This window comes from Ambystoma mexicanum, chromosome 14 (assembly GCF_040938575.1).
Source record: "Ambystoma mexicanum isolate Mex_15411 chromosome 14, UKY_AmexF1_1, whole genome shotgun sequence".
Lineage (NCBI taxonomy): Eukaryota > Metazoa > Chordata > Amphibia > Caudata > Ambystomatidae > Ambystoma > Ambystoma mexicanum.
In genome coordinates, this window is record NC_090940.1 from 469,985,382 (window position 1) to 470,009,871 (window position 24,490).

The window sequence follows — 24,490 nt, forward strand, 5'->3', positions numbered from 1 at the left end:
AAGTTTGGGAAGACTCCGGCCCAATATTTAAAGCGTTTTCGAGAGTATAAGAAGAAGGAAGGTGGTACTTGGGTATCTTATGTCGCTGAATCCTTGAAAAACTTAACTGGCTGGGTCGAAGGTTATAAGGTTTCTACCTTCGAAGGCATGATAAATCTTGTCATGCTAGAACACATTTTTGCTTCTTCTTCCCCGGAGCTTAAGCAGAATTTGGCCGATTCGAAGGAGATAGATCCTAAGAAGCTGGCCATTGCAGCAGACTTGTGGGTGTCACATCGAGTGTCCCATAAGGACAAAACTCATCCTGGTAAGCAGGAGGAAGGGAAAAAGTCCAAAGATATGGAGGGTGGGGAATCTGCTAAATCTTCTTCCCATAAGGGCCACAAAAAGAAAAACAAGGGTAAGGCACAAGAGAACTCACAGGGTAGTGGAGGTCAGCCTCCGAAACAGAACTCTGGTTACAATAAGCCTCCCTATGTAAACAGACCCACTGGGGCTTGTTTTTCTTGTGGAGCAACTGACCACGTGAAGGGGGATCCCCGTTGTAAGGTTAGACCTTTGGGGGTCCACTCCGCTAATCTGGCCTTCTCCTCCTACGAGGAAGAAGAGATTACAGGAGCATCCTTCTCCTCAGACTCATTTCCCAGCGGAATAGAGGCTGAGGTAGTTTTAGTGTCCCTGGGTTCCTGGGAGCCTAAAGTCGCAGAGGCTTATGCTAGGATTCCGGATAATACCAAGCACTACTTTAAAGACAGTGTGCTGATCAATGGAGTGGATACTCCAGCTCTTAGGGATAGTGGGTGCACTGTAGTGGATTCTACCTTGGTAGACTCAGAGGAAGTTGCCAGAGCTACTCTGATGCCCACTAAGTTGGCTGACGGCCCCCTCCGTATGTTTCCAGTAATACCTGTAAATCTTACTTTAAATGGTACAGCAGTCAGGATTCCAGTGAGCACGTTTGGAAAGGGAAGGAGTAGGATATCACATTTCATGTTAGAGGTAGGATCTCAGGTTTGGTATTAGAGGCATTGAGATATCACATCTCATGCTATCAGAAGGGTCTCAGGATTGGAATGGGAAGGAGTTGGATATCACATCTCATGCTAAAGGGAGGGTCTCAGGTTTGGAAGGGGAAGGATTTGGATATCACATCTCATGTTATAGGAAGGATCTCAGGTTTGGTATTAGAAGCATTGAGATATCACATCTCATGCTATCGGAAGGGTATCAGGATTGGATTTGGAAGTAGTTGGATATCCCATCTCATGCTATAGGAAGGTTCTCAGGTTGGAATGGGAAGGTGTTGGGTATCACATCTCATGTTATAGGAAGGGTCTCAGGATTGGAATGGGAAATACTTCGATATCACATCTCATGCTATAGGAAGGCTCTCAGGTTTGGAAGGGGAAGGAGTTGGATATCACATTTCCCATCTCATGCTATAGGAAGGGTCTCAGGTTTGGTATTAGAAGCATTGAGATATCACATCTCATGCTATAGGAAGGGTCTCAGGATTGAAATGGGAAGGAGTTGGATATTACATCTCATGCCATAGGAAGGGTCTCAGGTTTGGTATAAGCATTGAGATATCGCATCTCTGCTATCGGAAGGGCCTCAGGATTGGAATGGGAAGGAGCTGGATATCACATCTCATGCTAAAGGAAGGGTCTCAGGTTTGGAAGGGGAAGGATTTGGATATCACATCTCATGTTATAGGACGGGTCTCAGGTTTGGTATTAGAAGCATTAAGATATCACATCTTATGGTATAGGAAGGGTTTCAGGATTGGAATGGGAAGGAGTTGGATATCATATCTCATGCTATAGGAAGGGTCTCAGGATTGGAATGGGAAGGAGTTTGATATCAAATCTCATGCCATAGGAAGGGTCTCAGGTTTGGTATTAGAAGCATTGAGATATCACATCTCATGCTATAGGAAGTGTCTGAGGATTGGAATGGGAAGGAGTTCGATATCACATCTCATGCTATAGGAAGGGTCTCAGGTTTGGTAGAAGCATTGAGATATCACATCTCACGCTATAGGAAGAGTCTCAGGATTGGAATGGGAAGGACTTGGATATCACTTCTCATGCTATAGGGAGGGTCTCAAGTTTGGTATTAGAAGCATTGAGATATCACATCTCATGATATGGGAAGCGTCTCAGGATTGGAATGGGAAGGAGTTGGATATCACATCTCATGATAAAGGAAGGGTCTCAGGTTTGGAAGGGGAAGGATTTGGATATCACAACTCATGTTATAGGACGGGTGCAGGTTTGGTATTAGAAGCATTGAGATAGCAAGTCTCCTGGTATAGGAAGGGTCTCAGAATTGGAATGGGAAGGATTTGGATATCACATCTCAAGCTATAGGAAGGGTCTCGGGATTGGAATGGGAAGGAGTTTGATATCACATCTCATGCCATAGTATGGGTCTCAGGTTTGGTAGAAGCATTGGGATATCACATCTCATGCTATCGGAAGGGTATCAGGATTGGATTTGGAAGTAGTTGGATATCCCATCTCATGCTATAGGAATGGTCTCAGGTTGGAATGGGAAGGTGTTGGGTTTCACATCTCATGTAATAGGAAGGGTCTCAGGATTGGAATGGGAAATACTTCGATATCACATCTCATGCTATAGGAAGGTGTTAGGAAAGATTTCGTAATTGTAGGTAATTTTCCTTCCATGTGGCAACCCCTAAACTTTTTGCTGTTGTTTTTCACCTTGTTCTTGACTTTGCCAGAGAAGTGCAGCCTTCTGCCGCACTCCTCTGGGCTTTCGCTCTTTTCTTACGGGGAAACTGACATGCCCTTAAGACAGTCAGTACCGGGGAACGCTGTTTCCCGTAGTTTCTTTTATCATGTTGCGGCTTTAGTGCAACATGACACAAGAGGGCACTGTAAGCTAAGTTACAGCTCTCTTGGGTCTCTAGCCTTCTACCGGCCCTAGATACTCTTTTAGGATGGTATTTTGATCGGTGCAAGTCATTCAGGGACTGGAATGGTGGCAGCGATCGTTTTGTTTATTTTGAGCTCCTTTTGGCGTTCTGAGCACGTTTTTCGCACTGAACCGAAAATGGTGGCCTGGCTCCCAAAATGGCCAGACCACAAGGCTCCTTTGTCCTGTCCACTGACCGTCTTGCTCCCTTCACCTTCCCCAGGTCGAGCGACCCGGGGCCTTCCTTATTTGGGCATGTACTTTCCCGCGAAACGTGGTTGCTTTCGCTGGCTTCTACATGTCGTTTGTGTGCCTCCAGGGTGTGGGCTGGGATGTCTGGTCCCAATACACATCCTGGGTGCCAGAGAGTCTAGGGTGGTGTGAATGCCTGGGACCACCGTGGTCCGTGATTGGTCCATGTATGGTATGTGTGTTGATGAGCGGATCTCCCATTGGCTCCCCTCCGTTTTGGCGCAAAGGGAACCGTGGATAAGAGGGGGCTGGAAACACCACTACCATGTCGATCTCCTGAGTTCTCACGAACGAAGGAATACAGGAGCCAAGTATCCTGCAACCACGAGGCTGGACCGAGGAATCGCTGGTGACCCGCTGAAGGAATCCTCCTTTGCACTGCTGTCGTCCTGTGAAACCCTTTCCTCCTTTGATCGAACCAGAAGGCCTGTACTGGTGCTTCGACCTTTGGAATAGCAGGAACAGCTATTCCCGGCGACTTCATCATCTCCTGCCAAGTAAGCCTTCGGAAGTGTCTCTGGGCCATCCAGTTGACTGACCAGCTTACAAGGGAGTCCTGCTCTGTAACCGCCGCCAGGTTGTGTTGTATTTCGAGTCCTTGTCACTCTCCCACGCTTCGTACACTTGGCGTTCCCAAGTCTGAAGGGAGGAGTGTACATTTGGCTAGGATACACACGGCCGCTCCGTTGCCCTGCTGTGGTGACAAAACTGTGCAGGTTTCTGCGATTGGGACGTCTTTTTGCTCTACACGACGACGAGGCATTTCCCGACTCTTCTGAACCTGCCAGCTGCTGAAACTAACGTGGAGAAGCCTGGGTCTGCTTGCTTCGGGGACCGGTGAGTAGTATAGCTAGGATCTGGTCGCCCTCCTGCAGTAGCCCATTGCTTTTCCCCGCTGTGTAAAAACAGCACCCTTTTGTCCGTACTCGCGCTCTGCTTCTGCTCGCTGTGGAGGCTGCGCTTGAGTTGCGGAACCTGTTCTCCTTCTGCTGTGCACTAACCCGAACTGCCTGACTTCCTCCGAAGAGCTTCTCCTTTTGCCCGTTGGCACCGGCGTGGCTGGTATTTTGAGCACAAGGCTCCACTCTTCGCAGGGCTCGGACTTCCATCTAGTTAGGTGCCTCTGAAGGCGAACTGAGTCTAAAGCGTTATCGCACTGCCTATTTTCCTTCCCTTTCAGGTGGACTACACATTTCGTGCATATAACGCTTGCGACTGTCGTATTTGTATATATATTGTGTTGATATGGTATGTGTTGGCTTAGTATTGTGATATTGTGATTTTCTCGCTACGGTCATTATTTTAAAGGCCTTAAAATAAATGTGTATCTATTTTTGATATAACAACTGTTTGGAGTAGTTTGTAAGAGCTCTTGCTTTGTGTGCTCATTGCGGGCTTTCAGTCACCCTCACCCCTCTTGAGCCTAGTCTTGACCGCCGCGATCGCTACCTTGATTGGTCTGGCTCGTCCAGAGGTTACCCTGTTCCAAGTAATTAGGTTGGCCTTCTGAACTTCTGCGCCACCAGGACAGAGTTCAGAAATCCGTCTTAACAAATTGGTGTACAGCGGTGGGATACGACTGAAGGTATCCAGTGTTGCGCACGAACTAAGGCATTTCAGGTTATTCCAACCAGTACACGTAGTGAATTGTTGTAGTATAACTTTAAAAAGGCCATAGTCCTATCAAACAGTATGGAAACAAATACCTTGTTAACTTTAAATGCTTCCAAATCAGAAACATTGAAGAAGATGTGTGCGGAGAGAGGTGTTTCCTCTCAAGGCACTAAATTGGAAATGATCCAAAGAATCGTGGCGTGGCAAGAAGCGCAGCTTGACGCTATAACTTCTGAGGACAGTGCAGAAGGTGGTGGGGCTGCTCTCACTGGTAGAACCGACGGTTCTGCCGCTGCACTGATCCATCGCGACCACGAGGACAGGGAGGATGTGATGTCTAATGTTTCCTCTGCCAGTGCTGATGGGGAGGCTATGCTTGAATTCAAGAAGCAAGAGCTGCGGTTTAGGCAGCAGGAGCTTGAATTCAGCATAGCCAAACTAAAAATCGAACAGGCAGAAAAACAAAAAGACAGGGATCACCAGTTGGAACTGGCCAAGCTTCAGGTTGCAAATGGGTCCAAGGGTCATGGACATGGGTCTGGGGCTTCCTCTCATCCACGGTTTCCGAAAGATCTGCTCAGTGTGTATGAAGAAAGGAATGACATTATGGACTGGCTGAATGCGTTTGAGTATGCATGCGAGGTTCAAGAAGTTGACAATGCTGATAAGATTGCGTGGTTGCTCAGTAGACTGCCCCATTCTGGCTGTAGTGCCATTATGGAAATGTCAAAGGCTGAGCGAGCTGATTTCGCAATGTTAAAGCAAACTCTCATTTTAAAGTTTGGGAAGACTCCGGCCCAATATTTAAAGCGTTTTCGAGAGTATAAGAAAAAGGAAGGTGGTACTTGGGTATCTTATGTCGCTGAATCCTTGAAAAACTTAACTGGCTGGGTCGAAGGTTATAAGGTTTCTACCTTCGAAGGCATGATAAATCTTGTCATGCTAGAACACATTTTTGCTTCTTCTTCCCCGGAGCTTAAGCAGAATTTGGCCGATTCGAAGGAGATAGATCCTAAGAAGCTGGCCATTGCAGCAGACTTGTGGGTGTCACATCGAGTGTCCCATAAGGACAAAACTCATCCTGGTAAGCAGGAGGAAGGGAAAAAGTCCAAAGATATGGAGGGTGGGGAATCTGCTAAATCTTCTTCCCATAAGGGCCACAAAAAGAAAAACAAGGGTAAGGCACAAGAGAACTCACAGGGTAGTGGAGGTCAGCCTCCGAAACAGAACTCTGGTTACAATAAGCCTCCCTACGTAAACAGACCCACTGGGGCTTGTTTTTCTTGTGGAGCAACTGACCACGTGAAGGGGGATCCCCGTTGTAAGGTTAGACATTTGGGGGTCCACTCCGCTAATCTGGCCTTCTCCTCCTACGAGGAAGAAGAGATTACAGGAGCATCCTTCTCCTCAGACTCATTTCCCAGCGGAATAGAGGCTGAGGTAGTTTTAGTGTCCCTGGGTTCCTGGGAGCCTAAAGTCGCAGAGGCTTATGCTAGGATTCCGGATAATACCAAGCACTACTTTAAAGACAGTGTGCTGATCAATGGAGTGGATACTCCAGCTCTTAGGGATAGTGGGTGCACTGTAGTGGATTCTACCTTGGTAGACTCAGAGGAAGTTGCCAGAGCTACTCTGATGCCCACTAAGTTGGCTGACGGCCCCCTCCGTATGTTTCCAGTAATACCTGTAAATCTTACTTTAAATGGTACAGCAGTCAGGATTCCAGTGAGCACGTTTGGAAAGGGAAGGAGTAGGATATCACATTTCATGTTAGAGGTAGGATCTCAGGTTTGGTATTAGAGGCATTGAGATATCACATCTCATGCTATCAGAAGGGTCTCAGGATTGGAATGGGAAGGAGTTGGATATCACATCTCATGCTAAAGGGAGGGTCTCAGGTTTGGAAGGGGAAGGATTTGGATATCACATCTCATGTTATAGGAAGGATCTCAGGTTTGGTATTAGAAGCATTGAGATATCACATCTCATGCTATCGGAAGGGTATCAGGATTGGATTTGGAAGTAGTTGGATATCCCATCTCATGCTATAGGAAGGGTCTCAGGTTTGGTATAAGCATTGAGATATCGCATCTCTGCTATCGGAAGGGCCTCAGGATTGGAATGGGAAGGAGCTGGATATCACATCTCATGCTAAAGGAAGGGTCTCAGGTTTGGAAGGGGAAGGATTTGGATTTCACATCTCATGTTATAGGACGGGTCTCAGGTTTGGTATTAGAAGCATTAAGATATCACATCTTATGGTATAGGAAGGGTTTCAGGATTGGAATGGGAAGGAGTTGGATATCATATCTCATGCTATAGGAAGGGTCTCAGGATTGGAATGGGAAGGAGTTTGATATCAAATCTCATGCCATAGGAAGGGTCTCAGGTTTGGTATTAGAAGCATTGAGATATCACATCTCATGCTATAGGAAGTGTCTGAGGATTGGAATGGGAAGGAGTTCGATATCACATCTCATGCTATAGGAAGGGTCTCAGGTTTGGTAGAAGCATTGAGATATCACATCTCATGCTATAGGAAGAGTCTCAGGATTGGAATGGGAAGGACTTGGATATCACTTCTCATGCTATAGGGAGGGTCTCAAGTTTGGTATTAGAAGCATTGAGATATCACATCTCATGATATGGGAAGGGTCTCAGGATTGGAATGGGAAGGAGTTGGATATCACATCTCATGATAAAGGAAGGGTCTCAGGTTTGGAAGGGGAAGGATTTGGATATCACAACTCATGTTATAGGACGGGTGCAGGTTTGGTATTAGAAGCATTGAGATAGCAAGTCTCCTGGTATAGGAAGGGTCTCAGAATTGGAATGGGAAGGATTTGGATATCACATCTCAAGCTATAGGAAGGGTCTCGGGATTGGAATGGGAAGGAGTTTGATATCACATCTCATGCCATAGTATGGGTCTCAGGTTTGGTAGAAGCATTTGGATATCACATCTCATGCTATCGGAAGGGTATCAGGATTGGATTTGGAAGTAGTTGGATATCCCATCTCATGCTATAGGAATGGTCTCAGGTTGGAATGGGAAGGTGTTGGGTTTCACATCTCATGTAATAGGAAGGGTCTCAGGATTGGAATGGGAAATACTTCGATATCACATCTCATGCTATAGGAAGGTGTTAGGAAAGATTTCGTAATTTTAGGTAATTTTCCTTCCATGTGGCAACCCCTAAACTTTTTGCTGTTGTTTTTCACCTTGTTCTTGACTTTGCCAGAGAAGTGCAGCCTTCTGCCGCACTCCTCTGGGCTTTCGCTCTTTTCTTACGGGGAAACTGACATGCCCTTAAGACAGTCAGTACCGGGGAACGCTGTTTCCCGTAGTTTCTTTTATCATGTTGCGGCTTTAGTGCAACATGACACAAGAGGGCACTGTAAGCTAAGTTACAGCTCTCTTGGGTCTCTAGCCTTCTACAGGCCCTAGATACTCTTTTAGGATGGTATTTTGATCGGTGCAAGTCATTCAGGGACTGGAATGGTGGCAGCGATCGTTTTGTTTATTTTGAGCTCCTTTTGGCGTTCTGAGCACGTTTTTCGCACTGAACCGAAAATGGTGGCCTGGCTCCCAAAATGGCCAGACCACAAGGCTCCTTTGTCCTGTCCACTGACCGTCTTGCTCCCTTCACCTTCCCCAGGTCGAGCGACCCGGGGCCTTCCTTATTTGGGCATGTACTTTCCCGCGAAACGTGGTTGCTTTCGCGGGCTTCTACATGTCGTTTGTGTGCCTCCAGGGTGTGGGCTGGGATGTCTGGTCCCAATACACATCCTGGGTGCCAGAGAGTCTAGGGTGGTGTGAATGCCTGGGACCACCGTGGTCCGTGATTGGTCCACGTATGGTATGTGTGTTGATGAGCGGATCTCCCATTGGCTCCCCTCCGTTTTGGCGCGAAGGGAACCGTGGATAAGAGGGGGCTGGAAACACCACTACCATGTCGATCTCCTGAGTTCTCACGAACGAAGGAATACAGGAGCCAAGTATCCTGCAACCACGAGGCTGGACCGAGGAATCGCTGGTGACCCGCTGAAGGAATCCTCCTTTGCACTGCTGTCGTCCTGTGAAACCCTTTCCTCCTTTGATCGAACCAGAAGGCCTGTACTGGTGCTTCGACCTTTGGAATAGCAGGAACAGCTATTCCCGGCGACTTCATCATCTCCTGCCAAGTAAGCCTTCGGAATTGTCTCTGGGCCATCCAGTTGACTGACCAGCTTACAAGGGAGTCCTGGTCTGTAACCGCCGCCAGGTTGTGTTGTATTTCGAGTCCTTGTCACTCTCCCACGCTTCGTACACTTGGCGTTCCCAAGTCTGAAGGGAGGAGTGTACATTTGGCTCGGATACACACGGCCGCTCCGTTGCCCTGCTGTGGTGACAAAACTGTGCAGGTTTCTGCGATTGGGACGTCTTTTTGCTCTACACGACGACGAGGCATTTCCCGACTCTTCTGAACCTGCCAGCTGCTGAAACTAACGTGGAGAAGCCTGGGTCTGCTTGCTTCGGGGACCGGTGAGTAGTATAGCTAGGATCTGGTCGCCCTCCTGCAGTAGCCCATTGCTTTTCCCCGCTGTGTAAAAACAGCACCCTTTTGTCCGTACTCGCGCTCTGCTTCTGCTCGCTGTGGAGGCTGCGCTTGAGTTGCGGAACCTGTTCTCCTTCTGCTGTGCACTAACCCGAACTGCCTGACTTCCTCCGAAGAGCTTCTCCTTTTGCCCGTTGGCACCGGCGTGGCTGGTACTTTGAGCACAAGGCTCCACTCTTCGCAGGGCTCGGACTTCCATCTAGTTAGGTGCCTCTGAAGGCGAACTGAGTCTAAAGCGTTATCGCACTGCCTGTTTTCCTTCCCTTTCAGGTGGACTACACATTTCGTGCATATAACGCTTGCGACTGTCGTATTTGTATAAATATTGTGTTGATATGGTATGTGTTGGCTTAGTATTGTGATATTGTGATTTTCTCGCTACGGTCATTATTTTAAAGGCCTTAAAATAAATGTGTATCTATTTTTGATATAACAACTGTTTGGAGTAGTTTGTAAGCGCTCTTCCTTTGTGTGCTCATTGCGGGCTTTCAGTCACCCTCACCCCTCTTGAGACCTAGTCTTGACCGCCGCGATCGCTACCTTGATTGGTCTGGCTCGTCCAGAGGTTACCCTGTTCCAAGTAATTAGGTTGGCCTTCTGAACTTCTGCGCCACCAGGACAGAGTTCAGAAATCCGTCTTAACAAATTGGTGTACAGCGGTGGGATACGACTGAAGGTATCCAGTGTTGCGCACGAACTAAGGCATTTCAGGTTATTCCAACCAGTACACGTAGTGAATTGTTGTATAACTTTAAAAAGGCCATAGTCCTATCAAACAGTATGGAAACAAATACCTTGTTAACTTTAAATGCTTCCAAATCAGAAACATTGAAGAAGATGTGTGCGGAGAGAGGTGTTTCCTCTCAAGGCACTAAATTGGAAATGATCCAAAGAATCGTGGCGTGGCAAGAAGCGCAGCTTGACGCTATAACTTCTGAGGACAGTGCAGAAGGTGGTGGGGCTGCTCTCACTGGTAGAACCGACGGTTCTGCCGCTGCACTGATCCATCGCGACCACGAGGACAGGGAGGATGTGATGTCTAATGTTTCCTCTGCCAGTGCTGATGGGGAGGCTATGCTTGAATTCAAGAAGCAAGAGCTGCGGTTTAGGCAGCAGGAGCTTGAATTCAGCATAGCCAAACTAAAAATCGAACAGGCAGAAAAACAAAAAGACAGGGATCACCAGTTGGAACTGGCCAAGCTTCAGGTTGCAAATGGGTCCAAGGGTCCTGGACATGGGTCTGGGGCTTCCTCTCATCCACGGTTTCCGAAAGATCTGCTCAGTGTGTATGAAGAAAGGAATGACATTATGGACTGGCTGAATGCGTTTGAGTATGCATGCGAGGTTCAAGAAGTTGACAATGCTGATAAGATTGCGTGGTTGCTCAGTAGACTGCCCCATTCTGGCTGTAGTGCCATTATGGAAATGTCAAAGGCTGAGCGAGCTGATTTCGCAATGTTAAAGCAAACTCTCATTTTAAAGTTTGGGAAGACTCCGGCCCAATATTTAAAGCGTTTTCGAGAGTATAAGAAAAAGGAAGGTGGTACTTGGGTATCTTATGTCGCTGAATCCTTGAAAAACTTAACTGGCTGGGTCGAAGGTTATAAGGTTTCTACCTTCGAAGGCATGATAAATCTTGTCATGCTAGAACACATTTTTGCTTCTTCTTCCCCGGAGCTTAAGCAGAATTTGGCCGATTCGAAGGAGATAGATCCTAAGAAGCTGGCCATTGCAGCAGACTTGTGGGTGTGACATCGAGTGTCCCATAAGGACAAAACTCATCCTGGTAAGCAGGAGGAAGGGAAAAAGTCCAAAGATATGGAGGGTGGGGAATCTGCTAAATCTTCTTCCCATAAGGGCCACAAAAAGAAAAACAAGGGTAAGGCACAAGAGAACTCACAGGGTAGTGGAGGTCAGCCTCCGAAACAGAACTCTGGTTACAATAAGCCTCCCTACGTAAACAGACCCACTGGGGCTTGTTTTTCTTGTGGAGCTACTGACCACGTGAAGGGGGATCCCCGTTGTAAGGTTAGACCTTTGGGGGTCCACTCCGCTAATCTGGCCTTCTCCGCCTACGAGGAAGAAGAGATTACAGGAGCATCCTTCTCCTCAGACTCATTTCCCAGCGGAATAGAGGCTGAGGTAGTTTTAGTGTCCCTGGGTTCCTGGGAGCCTAAAGTCGCAGAGGCTTATGCTAGGATTCCGGATAATACCAAGCACTACTTTAAAGACAGTGTGCTGATCAATGGAGTGGATACTCCAGCTCTTAGGGATAGTGGGTGCACTGTAGTGGATTCTACCTTGGTAGACTCAGAGGAAGTTGCCAGAGCTACTCTGATGCCCACTAAGTTGGCTGACGGCCCCCTCCGTATGTTTCCAGTAATACCTGTAAATCTTACTTTAAATGGTACAGCAGTCAGGATTCCAGTGAGCATTCAGAGAAACGTCCCGGGAAAGGTCTTGTTAGGTAATGATCTCAGAGCTTTAGGGCTCGTAGGAGACACTGCCGAAAGACCCTACACACGGTCTCAAGCACGGGCAGCATTGGCCAAGTCCAATACGCCACCCCAGCCAAAGGGGAAACCCAAGGCGAAAGGAGTCTACAAGTCAAAACGAGGGAAAGAGAATATTCCCCCGAGCTCGCCTACCACTGCGGTGGAGGAAGTTGGTCAATCGCCCGGGCCTGACGAGGAGGTGGCGATGCCTGAAGTATTCGACCCCAACGATCATCCTGAACTAAAAGACTTGTTAGTTGAAGGAGGTCCTGATAGGGACAAATTCAGTAAAGGCCAACGTGAGTGCCCATCTCTGGAAGGCCTAAGGAGACAGGCCTGCTCCCAGCTTGAGGGTGAACCTCCTGGGAAGCATAGGATTTATTGGGAAGGTGGACTCCTGTATAGTGAGCCCACAGAGTCTACAGAAGGAGACCATAGGAGGTTGGTGGTTCCCCTTGCTGTTAGGCCCTTCCTCCTGCAGTTGGCGCATGAAGTTCCCCTTGCTGGTCACCTTGGTATGAAGAGGACCAAGCAAAGGTTATCCATGCACTTCTACTGGCCCAAGATGGGGGTGCAAGTAGAAAGTCACTGCAGGAGTTGTGCCGCCTGCCAGTTGTCTGGTAAGGTTGGCGCGACAATCCAAGCTCCGTTGGTACCGCTCCCAGTTGTGGGGGTACCATTTGAAAGGGTAGGGATCGACATGGTTGGTCCCCTTGACCCGCAATAGGCAATAGGTTTATCCTGGTGCTGGTCGACCATGCAACCAGGTCTCCTGAGGCCATCCCATGGAAAACTGTAACTGCCAAGTCAGTTGCAGAAGCTGTACTCGGCATATTTACTAGGGTTGGCTTCCCTAAAGAAGTTGTGCCGGATGATGGCAGCAACTTTATGTCGAAGTATAGGCAGGCTATGTGGAAAGAATGTGGGGTCACCTACAAGTTCTCTTCTGCATACCACCCCCAGACCAATGGTCTGGTGGAACGTTTCAACAGAACGTTAAAGAGCATGATTGGGTCTCTGGAGGAGCCTCAGAGAAGAAAATGGGATCTTCTTTTACCATGCTTACTGTTTGCCTACCGAGAGGTACCACAGGAGGGTGTTGGCTTCAGCCCCTTCGAACTTCTGTTCGGTCATCCCGTGCGGGGACCCTTAGCCATCGTCAAAGAGGGATGGGAGATGCCCACTCCCCCTGTTACTACCAATGTAGTTGATTATGTGCTAGGGCTCAGAAAACGGATGGTACTTCTGATGGGCTTGGCTAGTGATAAATTGAAGGCAGGGCAAGCGCTGGTGAAACATTGGTACGACCAGAAAGCTTCCCTCATCAACTTTACACTTGGTCAGCAAGTCCTGATCATGAATCTCATAAGGCCTCGAGCTTTTCAGGACAAATGGTCAGGCCCTTACCCAGTGGTGGAGCCCCTGGGTGAGGTTAACTATTCAGTGGACCTTGGAAGGCCTGAACAGGCTCCAAAAGTGTTTCACGTGAATAGGCTGAAGGCTTTCGTCCCAAGCGTCGAAATCGCAGCACTGCTACTGGCTTCAGATGTTGAGGAAGAGGAGTCTGAACCTCTCCCCGACCTGTTCCCAAGCAGTCCTTCAGATAGCTCTTTTGAGGGTGTCCGAGTGGCCCCTCACCAAAATGGACAAGGCTCAGTGGTTTACCTTGGACATGAAGTAGGTGGAGGGAGGAGACAGCCTCTACCCAGTAAGGTACAAGCAGTACAAGACTGGCCTACCCCCACTACGCAAATCCAAGTGAGAGCCTTCTTAGGACTCACGGGGTATTACCGCAATTTTGTGGCAGACTATGGCACCATAGCTGCTCCTCTGACTGCCCTCACAACTCCGAAGAAACCCAAGAAGGTAACTTGGACCGACGAGTGTGAGAAGGCCTTATATGGCTTAAAAGACTCCTTGTGCCAGGCCCCTGTCCTCAGGGCCCCTGATTATCAAAGACCTTTTATCGTGCAGACGGATGCCTCTGACACTGGGATAGGAGCTGTACTATCACAAGTAGATGAGAAGGGTAAGGAACACCCTATCGGTTTTATTAGTCGCCAGCTTAAGGACAGAGAGCTCAGATGGTCCACGGTAGAGAAAGAATGTTTCTCTGTTGTGTGGGCCCTAAGGAAGCTGAGGCCCTACCTCTATGGGACCCACTTCACTGTGCAGACTGACCATAAGCCGTTAAAGTGGCTAATGAACATGAAGGGGGAGAATCCAAAGTTGCTTAGGTGGTCCATAAGTCTACAAGGCTTCGACTTCACTATTGAGCATAGGCCAGGTGTCCAACATAGCAATGCTGATGGGTTGTCCAGAATGTTTAACCGACCTGAACAAGAGACTCATCCAGGGGTGGATTAGTTCCCCCTGTCCATAGTCTGGGAGGGGCGAGTGTTAGGAAAGATTTCGTAATTGTAGGTAATTTTCCTTCCATGTGGCAACCCCTAAACTTTTTGCTGTTGTTTTTCACCTTGTTCTTGACTTTGCCAGAGAAGTGCAGCCTTCTGCCGCACTCCTCTGGGCTTTCGCTCTTTTCTTACGGGGAAATTGATATGCCCTTAAGACAGTCAGTACCGGGGAATGCTGTTCCCGGGGAATGCTGTTTCCCGTAGTTTCTTTTATCATGTTGCGGCTTTAGTGCAACATGACACAAGAGGGCACTGTAAGCTAAGTTACAGCTCTCTTGGGTCTCTAGCCTTCTACAGGCCCTAGATACTCTTTTAGGATGGTATTTTGATCGGTGCAAGTCATTCAGGGACTGGAATGGTGGCAGCGATCATTTTGTTTATTTTGAGCTCCTTTTGGCGTTCTGAGCACGTTTTTCGAACTGAACCCAAAATGGTGGCCTGGCTCCCAAAATGACCAGACCACGAGGCTCCTTTGTCCTGTCCACTGACCGTCTTGCTCCCTTCACCTTCCCCAGGTCGAGCGACCCGGGGCCTTCCTTATTTGAGCATGTACTTTCCCGCGAAACGTGGTTGCTTTCGCGGGCTTCTACATGTCGTTTGTGTGCCTCTAGGGTGTGGGCTGGGATGTCTGGTCCCAATACACATCCTGGGTGCCAGAGAGTCTAGGGTGGTGTGAATGCCTGGGACCACCGTGGTCCGTGATTGGTCCATGTATGGTATGTGTGTTGATGAGCGGATCTCCCATTGGCTCCCCTCCGTTTTGGCGCGAAGGGAACCGTGGATAAGAGGGGGCTGGAAACACCACTACCATGTCGATCTCCTGAGTTCTCACGAACGAAGGAATACAGGAGCCAAGTATCCTGCAACCACGAGGCTGGACCGAGGAATCGCTGGTGACCCGCTGAAGGAATCCTCCTTTGCACTGCTGTCGTCCTGTGAAACCCTTTCCTCCTTTGATCGAACCAGAAGGCCTGTACTGGTGCTTCGACCTTTGGAATAGCAGGAACAGCTATTCCCGGCGACTTCATCATCTCCTGCCAAGTAAGCCTTCGGAAGTGTCTCTGGGCCATCCAGTTGACTGACCAGCTTACAAGGGAGTCCTGCTCTGTAACCGCTGCCAGGTTGTGTTGTATTTCGAGTCCTTGTCACTCTCCCACGCTTCGTACACTTGGCGTTCCCAAGTCTGAAGGGAGGAGTGTACATTTGGCTCGGATACACACGGCCGCTCCGTTGCCCTGCTGTGGTGACAAAACTGTGCAGGTTTCTGCGATTGGGACGTCTTTTTGCTCTACACGACGACGAGGCATTTCCCGACTCTTCTGAACCTGCCAGCTGCTGAAACTAACGTGGAGAAGCCTGGGTCTGCTTGCTTCGGGGACCGGTGAGTAGTATAGCTAGGATCTGGTCGCCCTCCTGCAGTAGCCCATTGCTTTTCCCCACTGTGTAAAAACAGCACCCTTTTGTCCGTACTCGCGCTCTGCTTCTGCTCGCTGTGGAGGCTGCGCTTGAGTTGCGGAACCTATTCTTCTGCTGTGCACTAACCCGAACTGCCTGACTTCCTCCGAAGAGCTTCTCCTTTTGCCCGTTGGCACCGGCGTGGCAGGTACTTTGAGCACAAGGCTCCACTCTTCGCAGGGCTCGGATTTCCATCTAGTTAGGTGCCTCTGAAGGCGAACTGAGTCTAAAGCGTTATCGCACTGCCTGTTTTCCTTCCCTTTCAGGTGGACTACACATTTCGTGCATATAACGCTTGCGACTGTCGTATTTGTATATATATTGTGTTGATATGGTATGTGTTGGCTTAATATTGTGATATTGTGATTTTCTCGCTACGGTCATTGTTTTAAAGGCCTTAAAATAAATGTGTATCTATTTTTGATATAGCAACTGTTTGGAGTAGTTTGTAAGTGATCTTGCTTTGTGTGCTAATTGCGGGCTTTCAGTCACCCTCACCCCTCTTGAGACCTAGTCTTGACCGCCGCGATCGCTACCTTGATTGGTCTGGCTCGTCCAGGGGTTACCCTGTTCCAAGTAATTAGGTTGGCCTTCTGAACTTCTGCGCCACCAGGACAGAGTTCAGAAATCCGTCTTAACAATTGTTGAGAGGGTTACAGAGGGGGAGGTCTGAGATCAGAAAATCCTGAGTATTCCCAGCAGTTTGTAGGGCCAGCGACATGAAGAGTTGCCGATCTCGTAAAAGTCCAGGTCAGGAAGCATACAGGTTCATGTTGAATTCTCCAAGTAGGCGGAGTTGAGTGGTAGGAGGCCAGGATGGAGAAGTCCATCCACTGAGAGAGGAAGGGGGCAGGCAAATAGCCACGGTGAGAGAATGGGCAGGAAAGAGAGAATGCATGCAGACAAGGCATTCGTGAGAGGAGTCGGCCTGCATAGGAGAGCAATTTACTACAGGAATCAAGGATACTCCCCCTCAAGAACGGTTGGATCTGGGCATGGAGAGGAACTTGTCATCAGGGAGGAGAGTGTCAAAGCTCGAGACAGCGCTGGCCGTCAACCATGTCTTGGTTAGACCAAGGACATCAAGGTCGGGTTCTTCCGGGAAATGGCAGATGTCAGATGAGTGTTTGAAACTGAGTGAGAGAGTGGGGAGGGGTACAAATCAGTAATCCCTGCGGAGGTGTAGAAGGAGCCTGAACTAGGGCAGATGAGGAAGGAGAGAGGAAAGGAAGCAGAAGAAGGGAGAGAAGAGACAGAAGGAGAGCATGATCAATCCGGGAGCTAGGTGTGGTGAGAAGGTTAGACGGGGAGGTCTGAGTCTCAGGATTGGAATGGGAAGGAGTTGGATATCACATCTCATGCTATAGGGAGGTTCTCAGGTTTGATATTAGAAGCATTCAGATATCACATCTCATGCTATAGGAAGTGTCTCAGGATTGGAATGGGAAGGAGCTGGATATCCCATCTCATGCCATCGGAAGGGTCTCAGGTTTGGAATGGGAAGGAGTTGGATATCACATCTCATGTTATAGGAAGGATCTCAGGTTTGGTATTAGAAGCATTGAGATATCACATCTCATGGTATAATAAGGGTCTCGGGATTGGAATGGGAAGGAGTTGGATATCACATCTCAAGCTATAGGAAGGGTCTCAGGTTTGGGAAGGGAAGGATTTGGATTGCACATCTCATGTTATAGGATGGTTCTCATGTTTGGTTTTAGAAGCATTGAGATATCACATATCATGCTATCGGAAGGGTCTCAGGTTTGGAATGGGAAGGAGTTGGATATCACATCTCATGTTATAGGAAGGATCACAGGTTTGGTATTAGAAGCATTGTGATATCACATCTCATGCTATAGGAAGGGTCTCAGGATTGGAATGGGAAGGAGTTGGATATCACATCTCATGCTAAAGGAAAGGTCTCAGGTTTGGAAGGGGAAGGATTTGGATCTCACATATGTTTTAGGACGGGTCTCAGGTTTGATATTAGAAGCATTGAGATATCACATCTCATGGTATAGGAAGGGTCTCAGGATTGGAATGGGAAGGAGTTGGATAGCACATCTCAAGCTATCTCAGGATTGGAATGGGAAGGAGTTTGATATCACATCTCAAGCTATAGGAAGGGTTTCAGGATTGGAATGGGAAGGAGTTGGATATCACATCTCATGTTATAGGAAGGGTCTCAGGATTGGAATGGGAAGGATTTGGATATCACATCTCTTGCTATAGGAAGGGACTCAGGTTTTTTATTAGAAACATTGAGATATCACATCTCATGCTAAAGGAAGGGTTTCAGGATTGGAATGGGAAGGAGTTGGATATCACATCTCATGCTAAAGGAAAGGTCTCAGGTTTGGAAGGGGAAGGATTTGGATATCATATCACATGTTATAGGACAGTTCCCAGGTTTGGTATTAGAAGCATTGAGATATCACATCTCATGGTATAGGAAGGGTCTCAGGATTGGAATGGGAAGGAGTTGGATATCCCTTCTCATGCTACAGGAAGGGTCTCAGGTTGGAATGGGAAGGAGTTGGATATCACATCTCATGATATCTCATGCTATAGGAAGGGTTTCAGGATTGGAATGGGAAGGATTTGGATATAACATCTCATGCTAAAGGAAGATTCTCAGGTTTGGAAGGGGAAGGAGTTGGATATCACATCTCATGCTAAAGGAAGGGTCTCAGGTTTGATAGAAGCATTGAGATATTACATCTCATGCTATAGGAAGGGTCTCAGGATTGGAATGGGAAGGAATTGGATATCACATCTCATGCTAAAGGAAGGGTCTCAGGTTTGATAGAAGCATTGAGATTTCACATCTCATGCTATAGGAAGGGTCTCAGGTTGGTATAAGCATTGAGATATCACATCTCTGCTATCGGAAGGGTCTCAGGATAGGAATGGGAAGGACTTAGATATCACATCTCATGCTATAGGGAGGGTCTCAGTTTTGATAGAAGCATTGAGATATCACATCTCATGCTATAGGAAGGGTCTCAGGATTGGAATGGGAAGGAGTTGGATATCAAATCTCATGCTAAAGGGAGGGTCTCAGGTTTGGAAGGGGAAGGATTTGGATATCACATCTCATGTTATAGGAAGGATCTCAGGTTTGGTATTAGAAGCATTGAGATACATCTCATGATAACGGAAGGGTATCAGGATTGGATTTGGAAGTAGTTGGATATCCCATCTCATGCTATAGGAAGGGTCTCAGGTTGGAATGGGAAGGTGTTGGGTATCACATCTCATGTTATAGGAAGGGTCTCAGGGTTGAAATGGGAAATACTTCAATATCACATCTCATGCTATAGGAAGGCTCTCAGGTTTGAAAGGGGAAGGAGTTGGATATCACATTTCCCATTCCATGCTATAGGAAGGGTCTCTGGTTTGGTATTAGAAGCATTGAGATATCACATCTCATGCTATAGGAAGGGTCTCAGGATTGAAATGGGAAGGAGTTGGATATCACATCTCATGCCATAGGAAGGGTCTCAGGTTTGGTATAAGCATTGAGATATCGCATCTCTGCTATCGGAAGGGTCTCAGGATTGGAATGGGAAGGAGCTGGATATCACATCTCATGCTAAAGGAAGGGTCTCAGGTTTGGAAGGGGAAGGATTTGGATATCACATCTCATGTTATAGGACGGGTCTCAGGTTTGGTATTAGAAGCATTGAGATATCACATCTCATGCTATAGGAAGTGTCTGAGGATTGGAATGGGAAGGAGTTGGATATCACATCTCATGCTATAGGAAGGGTCTCAGGATTGGAATGGGAAGGAGTTTGATATCAAATCTCATGCCATAGGAAGGGTCTCAGGTTTGGTATTAGAAGCATTGAGATATCACATCTCATGCTATAGGAAGTGTCTGAGGATTGGAATGGGAAGGAGTTGGATATCACATCTCATGCTATAGGAAGGGTCTCAGGATTGGATTTGGAAGTAGTTGGATATCCCATCTCATGCTATAGGAAGGGTCTCAGGTTGGAATGGGAAGGAGTTGGATATCACATTTCATGTTATAGGAAGGGTCTCAGGATTGGAATGGGAAGGACTTCGATATCACATCTCATGTTATAGGAAGGCTCTCAGGTTTGGAAGGGGAAGGAGTTGGATATCACATTTCATGTTAGATGTAGGATCTCAGGTTTGGTATTAGAGGCATTGAGACATCACATCTCATGCTATCAGAAGGGTCTAAGGATTGGAATGGGAAGGAGTTGGATATCACATCTCACACTAAAGGGAGGGTCTCTGGTTTGGAAGGGGAAGGATTTGGATATCACATCTCATGTTATAGGAAGGATCTCAGGTTTGGTATTAGAAGCATTGAGATATCACATCTCATGCTATCGGAAGGATCTCAGGTTTGGTATTAGAAGCATTGAGATATCACATCTCATGCTATCAGAAGAGTCTTAGGATTGGAATGGGAAGGAGTTGGATATCACATCTCATGCTAAAGGGAGGGTCTCAGGTTTGGAAGGGGAAGGATTTGGATATCACATCTCATGTTATAGGAAGGATCTCAGGTTTGGGATTAGAAGCATTGAGATATCACATCTCATGCTATAGTAAGGGTCTCAGGATTGGAATGGGAAGGAGTTGGATATCACATCTCATGCTAAAGGAAGGGTCTCAGGTTTGGTAGAAGCATTGAGATATCACATCTCATGCTATAGGAAGGGTCTCAGGATTGGAATGGGAAGGAGTTGGATATCACATCTCATGCCATAGGAAGGGTCTCAGGTTTGGTATAAGCATTGAGATATCACATCTCTGCTATCCGAAGGGTCTCAGGATTGGAATGGGAAGGACTTAGATATCACATCTCATGCTATAGGAAGGGTCTCAGTTTTGATATTAGAAGCATTGAGATATCACACCTAATGCTATCGGAAGGGTCTCAGGATTGGAATGAGAAGGAGCTGGATATCACATCTCATGCTAAAGGAAGGGTCTCAGGTTTGGAAGGGGAAGGATTTGGATATCACATCTCATGTTATAGGACGGGTCTAACGTTTGGTATTAGAAGCATTAAGATATCACATCTCATGGTATAGGAATGGTTTCAGGATTGGAATGGGAAGGAGTTTGATATCAAATCTCATGCCATAGGAAGGGTCTCAGGTTTGGTATTAGAAGCATTGAGATATCACATCTCATGCTATAGGAAGTGTGTGAGGATTGGAATGGGAAGGAGTTTGATATCAAATCTCATGCCATAGGAAGGGTCTCAGGTTTGGTATTAGAAGCATTGAGATATCACATCTCATGCTATAGGAAGTGTCTGAGGATTGGAATGGGAAGATGGGATATCACATCTAATGCTATAGGAAGGGTCTCAGGTTTGGTAGAAGCATTGAGATATCACTTCTCATGCTATAGGAAGAGTCTCGGGATTGGAATGGGAAGGAGTTGGATATCATATCTCATGCTATAGGACGGCTCTCAGGTTTGGAAGGGGAAGGAGTTGGATATCACATTTCATGTTAGAGGTAGGATCTCAGGTTTGGTATTAGAGGCATTGAGACATCACTTCTCATGCTATCAGAAGGGTCTCAGGATTTGAATGGGAAGGAGTTGGATATCACATCTCACGCTAAAGGGAGGGTCTCAGGTTTGGAAGGGGAAGGATTTGGATATCACATCTCATGTTATAGGAAGGATCTCAGGTTTGGTATTAGAAGCATTGAGATATCACATCTCATGCTATCGGAAGGATCTCAGGTTTGGTATTAGAATCATTGAGACATCACATCTCATGCTATCAGAAGGGTTTCAGGATTGGAATGGGAAGGAGTTGGATATCACATCTCATGCTAAAGGGAGGGTCTCAGGTTTGGAAGGGGAAGGAGTTGGATATCACATCTCATGCTATAGGAAGGGTCTCAGGATTGGATTTGGAAGTAGTTGGATATCCCATCTCATGCTATAGGAAGGGTCTCAGGTTGGAATGGGAAGGAGTTGGATATCACATTTCATGTTATAGGAAGGGTCTCAGGATTGGAATGGGAAGGACTTCGATATCACATCTCATGTTATAGGAAGGCTCTCAGGTTTGGAAGGGGAAGGAGTTGGATATCACATTTCATGTTAGATGTAGGATCTCAGGTTTGGTATTAGAGGCATTGAGACATCACATCTCATGCTATCAGAAGGGTCTAAGGATTGGAATGGGAAGGAGTTGGATATCACATCTCACACTAAAGGGAGGGTCTCAGGTTTGGAAGGGGAAGGATTTGGATATCACATCTCATGTTATAGGAAGGATCTCAGGTTTGGGATTAGAAGCATTGAGATATCACATCTCATGCTATAGTAAGGGTCTCAGGATTGGAATGGGAAGGAGTTGGATATCACATCTCATGCTAAAGGAAGGGTCTCAGGTTTGGTAGAAGCATTGAGATATCACATCTCATGCTATAGGAAGGGTCTCAGGATTGGAATGGGAAGGAGTTGGATATCACATCTCATGCCATAGGAAGGGTCTCAGGTTTGGTATAAGCATTGAGATATCACATCTCTGCTATCCGAAGGGTCTCAGGATTGGAATGGGAAGGACTTAGATATCACATCTCATGCTATAGGAAGGGTCTCAGTTTTGATATTAGAAGCAATGAGATATCACACCTCATGCTATCGGAAGGGTCTCAGGATTGGAATGAGAAGGAGCTGGATATCACATATGCTAAAGGAAGGGTCTCAGGTTTGGAAGGGGAAGGATTTGGATATCACATCTCATGTTATAGGACGGGTCTCACGTTTGGTATTAGAAGCATTAAGATATCACATCTCATGGTATAGGAATGGTTTCAGGATTGGAATGGGAAGGAGTTTGATATCAAATCTCATGCCATAGGAAGGGTCTCAGGTTTGGTATTAGAAGCATTGAGATATCACATCTCATGCTATAGGAAGTGTGTGAGGATTGGAATGGGAAGGAGTTTGATATCAAATCTCATGCCATAGGAAGGGTCTCAGGTTTGGTATTAGAAGCATTGAGATATCACATCTCATGCTATAGGAAGTGTCTGAGGATTGGAATGGGAAGGAGTCGGATATCACATCTAATGCTATAGGAAGGGTCTCAGGTTTGGTAGAAGCATTGAGATATCACATCTCATGCTATAGGAAGAGTCTCGGGATTGGAATGGGAAGGAGTTGGATATCACATCTCATGCTATAGGACGGCTCTCAGGTTTGGAAGGGGAAGGAGTTGGATATCACATTTCATGTTAGAGGTAGGATCTCAGGTTTGGTATTAGAGGCATTGAGACATCACTTCTCATGCTATCAGAAGGGTCTCAGGATTTGAATGGGAAGGAGTTGGATATCACATCTCACGCTAAAGGGAGGGTCTCAGGTTTGGAAGGGGAAGGATTTGGATATCACATCTCATGTTATAGGAAGGATCTCAGGTTTGGTATTAGAAGCATTGAGATATCACATCTCATGCTATCGGAAGGATCTCAGGTTTGGTATTAGAATCATTGAGACATCACATCTCATGCTATCAGAAGGGTTTCAGGATTGGAATGGGAAGGAGTTGGATATCACATCTCATGCTAAAGGGAGGGTCTCAGGTTTGGAAGGGGAAGGATTTGGATACCACATCTCATGTTATAGGAAGGATCTCAGGTTTGGTATTAGAAGCATTGAGATATCACATCTCATGCTATAGTAAGGGTCTCAGCATTGGAATGGGAAGGAGTTGGATATCACATCTCATGCTAAAGGAAGGGTGTCAGGTTTGGTAGAAGCATTGAGATATCCCATCTCATGCTATAGGAGGGGTCTCAGGATTGGAATGGGAAGGAGTTGGATATCACATCTCATGCCATAGGAAGGGTCTCAGGTTTGGTATAAGCATTGAGATATCACATCTCTGCTATCCGAAGGGTCTCAGGATTGGAATGGGAAGGACTTAGATATCACATCTCATGCTATAGGGAGGGTCTCAGTTTTGATATTAGAAGCATTGAGATATCACATCTCTGCTATCCGAAGGGACGCAGGATTGGAATGGGACGGAGTTTGATATCACATCTCATGCTATAGGAAGGGTCTCAGGATTGGAATGGGAAGGAGTTGGATATCACATCTCATGCTATAGAAGGATCTCAGGTTTGGTAGAAGCATTGAGATATCACATCTCATGCTATAGGAAGAGTCTCAGGATTGGAATGGGAAGGAGTTGGATATCACGTCTCATGTTATAGGAAGGGTCTCAGGTTTGGTAGTAGAAACATTGAGATATCAAATCTCATGCTATAGGAAGGGACGCAGGATTGGAATGGGACGGAGTTTGATATCACATCTCATGCTATAGGAAGGGTCTCAGGTTTGGTATTAGAAGCATTGAGATATAACATCTCTGCTATCGGAAGGGTCTCAGGATTGGGATGGGAAGGAGTGTGGCATGAGATGTGATATCAAACTCCTTCCCATTCCAATCCCGAGACCCTTCCTATAGCTTGAGATGTGATATCCAACTCCTTCCCATTCCAATTCTGAGACCCTTCCTATACCAGGACACTTGCTATCTCAATGCTTCTAATACCAAACCTGACACCCGTCCTATAACATGAGTTGTGATATCCAAATCCTTCCCCTTCCAAACCTTAGACCCTTCCTTTATCATGAGATGTGATATCCAACTCCTTCCCATTCCAATCCTGAGACCCTTCCCATATCATGAGAT